This window comes from Centruroides vittatus, unplaced genomic scaffold (genome assembly GCF_030686945.1).
Source record: "Centruroides vittatus isolate TY-2023 unplaced genomic scaffold, ASM3068694v2 scaffold_386, whole genome shotgun sequence".
Taxonomy (NCBI): Eukaryota; Metazoa; Arthropoda; class Arachnida; order Scorpiones; family Buthidae; genus Centruroides; species Centruroides vittatus.
The window spans coordinates 8,175,248-8,181,190 of record NW_027122706.1 but is presented as its reverse complement, the minus strand read 5'-3'; the positions used below and the strand labels follow the sequence as shown (position 1 = coordinate 8,181,190).

The window sequence follows — 5,943 nt, the reverse complement described above, 5'->3', positions numbered from 1 at the left end:
GGGCTATACCACAGGGCATGATGTCAGAAAAGACTTTCCTTCCTCTCCATCATCTTTCTGTTTTAATGACTTCGGATGTTAAAAACAGGTCAAACAAAACGAATAAACCATCCGTTTTCTTCTCTTGACAATCGTACCGAACCTATTATTCCAATTTATTTTGTGGATAATTTTCAATGTATGACCTAAACCTTTTGTTCTATTTAAACCGCAGCTATACATCACTCCAATGTTTATTTTTTTTTCATAAGAAATTTTACTCGGTGAGAAAAAAATGATACGATAATCACTATATAATTAAAATTTCAACCCTGAATTAATTAAATATTAAAATATAAAAAAAAGTCCTCGAAATATAAATATTATGGATATTAAATAAGACAGTAAACATTTTTGATAGCATCTCTCTCTCTTAAAAGGACATATTCTAACTTTTAGAATAAAACCATTGTCTAACAAAAAAATAGGTAAATTGACTTGTTCTAATATAAATGTAATTTATTCTACTTAAAGTTATGTAGGTTATACTGTATGATTAATATATGCATGTTTTAGTTTTATCTTATCTCAATAGAAAATATATATATATATATATATATTTTTACTGTATATATGTAGTATAATGTATAATACTTTCTTCATTTCCTTTTATCTTTCTTGCATTCTCATTAATGATCCACCCGCATCTCTTATCATCAACTTTAAATTGCTTCGGTGTGATCTATAAGTTTTCATATTACTTATGAGCAGATGTTAATCATATAAATAGACTTATAAATGCATAAATCGAACATATTTTTAAGTTTTTATTCTACGATGAGATGTAATTATGGGTATCTTTCATAAATATTATAACTGTAGTTCTTTCCTGCATATAATATATAAAGAAGTAAATAACATCTTCCATATAAACATGGTAAGTTCAGTTCCACGTATCCTATGATTTTTATGTAAATGTATTTAGAAAAATGTTTTAAGCAATTTTAAAGCTTTTGATAATAATTATTGGTTTAGAATGTTTAGAGATAGATACTATAATAAATAAATGTTTATCTTTGAAATCATAAAATTTGAATACAACTGAGTTAAAATTTATATATATTTAAATGGTCAGTAAACTGTATATTTCTTCGAAAATAAGTGTAGAAGTATCATTAATTGGGCATTAAAACAATAATTTATTTTAAATTTATAAGGTTTTAAACCAAATGAGTAAATTTATATGAATACAGAGCTTTAAAAAAATTAAGTGCGTTGTCACGAATGCTCCTACATAAAGGTGAGAAATATGCTGCAATTTTCTGTATATAATGGCTTTCGAGAAAATGACGTCTTCTTTATCTTTGAAGAGAACCATTATAATCTCTCGGCCGTGCTTCTTTTAAGTGGAATGTCAGACAATATTTTTGCACTGCACTTGTCTAGTCGTCACTCATAATCTCGATTGCCTAGTTAATATAACAATAGGACTTACTCGTAATACCCTAAATTTTCAATGTTCTTTTCTTCTTTTGAATTTTAATGATTTCGTTATTTAAAAAACACTCAAACAGTATAAAAACACAAATTAATATCTATTATCAAAATCATATATACCGATATAATAATCATTTTCCTAGAATATTTTCATTCAAAGCTATTCTTTATTCCGAATTCCATTAATCATTTTAATGCGCAAAAATTGCGTATTCTTTTTATATGAAAATTATACAAATTAACTAAATATAAAGATTTTTTATCAGATATTCAATAAAAAAATACTTCATAAAAACAATAATAAATTTAAAAATCATTTAAATGAGAATGAAAATAAGCTGAAAGGACTTTTCATTTTTTTTTCACTTAACAGAAAATAAAATTTATAATTATAAATATACTTTTTCTTAAAATAATAATAATAAACAATTAGTTTTTACATATAAAATGTTGGTTTACATATGTAACGTTGCATACTGTACATATTAGTAATGAGCACATATAGTAAATAGCATTACATCGCATACATATAATATGTTACATATTTATATTAGTTAAAATTTTACTTGAACGATTTATATAAAGTTTCAAAAGAAGTTTCATAAGCTTAATGCTTATTACTCAGTCACGAATGAACTACAATAAAAGAAATTGTTTTATTTCTTTACACATTAGCTATATAAAGATAACAATGCGAATATGAAATAATTTCAATTTAGTATAAAAATATCCAAATCGTAATAAAGTAATAATTAACCTTAAAATTTAATTATCATCATTGTCTAGATTATAGCTGGGGTGGAAATTTTTTCGTTATTGAATCTGAAATAATGACAAACCTAAAATATTTAAAACGAGTTTATAACTCTAACAACATTGTCTGCGTTTTTGTGACGTTTAAATTTATATTTATATATAAAATAAACGTAATTAATACAAAATGACTTGTTACAATTTAAGATAATATTAAAAACAGTCCAATTTTTTAAAATGTTAACAAGAAACTATAATAACGAATTTAAATTTTAAATGGAAATTAAATATGTAAGTATTATTACAACTAATTAATAAATAATAAAGTAAAATCGTAAATATCGCTGTTATTATTCTGAAAATACAATGACAATATCGTACAATAGCGTTGAATATTATTGTAGTTTCTTTGTATTAAACAAAAGGTGACGTATATCTTTCTTAAAGTTGTTTTTCACTGGTCAGAAATAATTACCTAAGCATTACGTTGCAGTTTGGCTTTTCACTAGCTTAAAATAATTACGAAGTTTAGGGTGCAGCCTGACCTTTCGTGCCCTTCCTCTCTTAATACAAACATCTTTGTGTGTGGAGTGAATGATAACAACAGAAACACACTAAGTTCGCCTTATCGCTGTTATCTAATTATCATTTTTACTGTATTCAATTTGAGTATTGTTTGAACTCGTTTAATTAATATATAATTATACAACAATCATTTTAAAACTTTAACCTTTCTGTAATTAATATCTTTTCGAAAAATTTCTATAAATATTAATTATTGATGTTTAATTAGTTCGTACTAAAATTACTAACAATAAGCAATTAATATTACATATTTAACGAATTTATCGAACCTGTGACAAATATATAATAAAAATTTTTTTAATACTATATTTATTTTTTGCCAATCTTTAAAGCAATTTACCAGGTAAACACAAAACAAGTTCATTAATAAAAACTATACCCCTGGCGGGACTCGAACCCGCAATCCCCGGTTTAGGAGACCGATGCCTTATCCATTAGGCCACAGGGGCTACGGCTGAACATTTTTTTTTTTATTATACTGTATATTTCTATCGCTATATCGAGGTAAGCGTATTGTTTAAATAGTTTTAAAATCACGTAAATGTTATTCCTTGCATTATACGATACGTTTTATACGAGCACGAATTTAATATATACAAATAGAATGAAACATTTATGAGAAAATAGCTACTGTACTTAGTCATCCATGGAAAACTAGGACATTTTTTGACGATTGCACTACGGAGGGAAATTTAGGAAAATTACTGCATTTATTTTCATTCATTATAAAATTTCATTCATATAGATTGCAGTTATCTATTCATATCGATGATTTTAAAATCAATTAAAATAATACGATAATTTATATTTTTATTTATTGTTATAAAATAAATTTTTAAGAATCTAAAGTTATTAATGAAACTATCAAATAATTAAATATATAATAATGATCTTATGTTTTAGTTGTTCCAATTATGTAGAGTACTATAGGAAAATTTATAGTAAAGTTTTTACATAACTTCTGAGTTACCATATTTAGATTTATATTATTAGCTATGGGGTACACGAGTAAGAAATGATTGCTTATAATAAATTTTTCAAACTTGAACTAAGACCTACGTTCTGAGTTGATGCTTCTATATTGAATAATGAGCAATTCCGAAATTTAAAAACAAGTTTCTAACGGGACTTTTGGCAAAGGAACGGGTGTTATAGGTTATAACCTACGAACTTACACAAGTAGATACAAGTAGATGATTGACTTTGACCCGATATTCTCTAAAAAATTATGATATAAAACATTGTTTAAATGCGTTATTCATTGAACTAAATGCAAACGTACCATTGAAAATGACAGTGTGATGTATTGTACTGTACTGTACATGAGCAAAATTATCACACAAAAACAAAATTTAATTATAAATAATAACTTAGATGGATCTGTTGACTTCTTTTTTTCTTCAAGTTTAATTTGTTTTAATCACTTTCATTTTGCGTGGGAAGGAAACATATTTGACATTTTATTTACATTCCCGTCTGTTATTGAAGCAAGAACAATTAAGATAAATACAGGAAAGTAGAATAGAGAAAAATAATTATTGTATAGAGCAATTTACATACGTTTTCTGTTCTATTCAACGAATTGTTAAATAAATAAAAGAATAATTTAGTGAGGATTATAAAATCTAATTTCTTTAGTTTAAAAATCTAAAATGAATTCATCATAATGAATAATATAAAAGAGAAATTAAAATGAGTACAAATAAATTGTCTCCTATACTATTTATTAAATATAAAATCAATAAAAATATAAGTACACAAATACATAGAATCTATTTACTTTTACATCAGAGTAAAAAGTTTTAAAACAACAATTTAAAATACATTAAGATCAAAATGATCTTTTAAATCGAATTTTTATTCAAATTTTATGAATGAAAAGACATAAAATGTATAGACGATTTTTTATTATAAAAATGAATTCGAATCATATACACATTAGTTACTACACGCTTCTATAAACGTTTTTTTTATAGAAACATTCATAATTTGTTTACATTTTACAGCTTTGTATCTACTAATCAGTTCTGACACGATTCAGATAAGATTTAAACACTATAAATAGCCACACGTTTTACAATTCTTCAAATATATTCGGTTTATAAGTTTTAAAATATCTTATGTCTAAATGAGTAATGATTAGTAAACATTTCCAGTTTCCTAATGTCAAGGCAATTTGTCAAAGAAGTTCGACTTAACATAGAAATGACTTTCAAATTGATTAATTAGTTAATTTTTAGTGCAACTTGACTACATAGAGTGCTCGTGCAATCATTTAACACTCTTTTCTTAATTCCAATTATTGTTAGATTAATCATATTATATTCATAAACGTATTAAACATGACTGATTTATAAAATTATATCCATCTGGATTACATTGATCCGTAAATTTGATAAATTACCTTTCTACATTCTAACGTATGCATAAACGATTCTATTCATTGTTCGCCAACTGAGAGTGTAAACACGATCACTTGAAAGATAATTGAAAGATTTTTAATTTGTGATTATAAGCTGCTAATGTTTTCGTGTCGGCGAAAGAAACAACGACTTTCTTTATTTCAAAAAGGCTATGAATATGTAACAATCGATTTAATTTATGCAGAACAGGCATGTCTCTGTTTCTTTGTGACCACCCTATGAGTAAACATGCAATTTTAATAGCTTAATTATAATGTAGCTGAGGCGTATACTTAACCGGGAAATACATATTTAATCTGTGGCTATTACCGACTTGCTGATGTACTGTATATTAGGTGCAATGCACCCTATTCATAAGAAAGATCTTCGAGTGCAGGATGTACTGAGGACAAATAATAAATTACATAGCGCACTTTAATTCGGTTCAAAGCGCAGAAATAATTTAATTGTTGCATTTATTTGGAGTGTTTTTAACACTTATAATAGTTGACATTAATAATCATTCCTTATATAATTTTCTTTTTTAAAATTAAAATTAACTTAGAGGCAAATGTATAAAGAAAGATACTCATTTTAATATTTTTACGATTATTTTTTTATTGTTTTGTTTTTTTCCTGTAGGAAATAATGTTAAGCGACTATGAATATCAATAACAATTATCTATAAATAGAAATATTTATTTATAACTAATTATATAAATTTTTA

The 5,943-nt window shown here is 25.2% G+C and overlaps 1 non-coding gene across 1 annotated transcript; it reads right to left on the bottom strand.

Annotated features, from left to right (window-relative positions):
- Nucleotides 1-3,190: 3,190 nt before the first annotated feature.
- Nucleotides 3,191-3,263, bottom strand: TRNAR-CCU (transfer RNA arginine (anticodon CCU)). The gene has a single exon. It is a non-coding gene; the product is annotated as a tRNA-Arg (tRNA).
- Between the last annotated feature and the right edge of the window lie 2,680 nt (nt 3,264-5,943).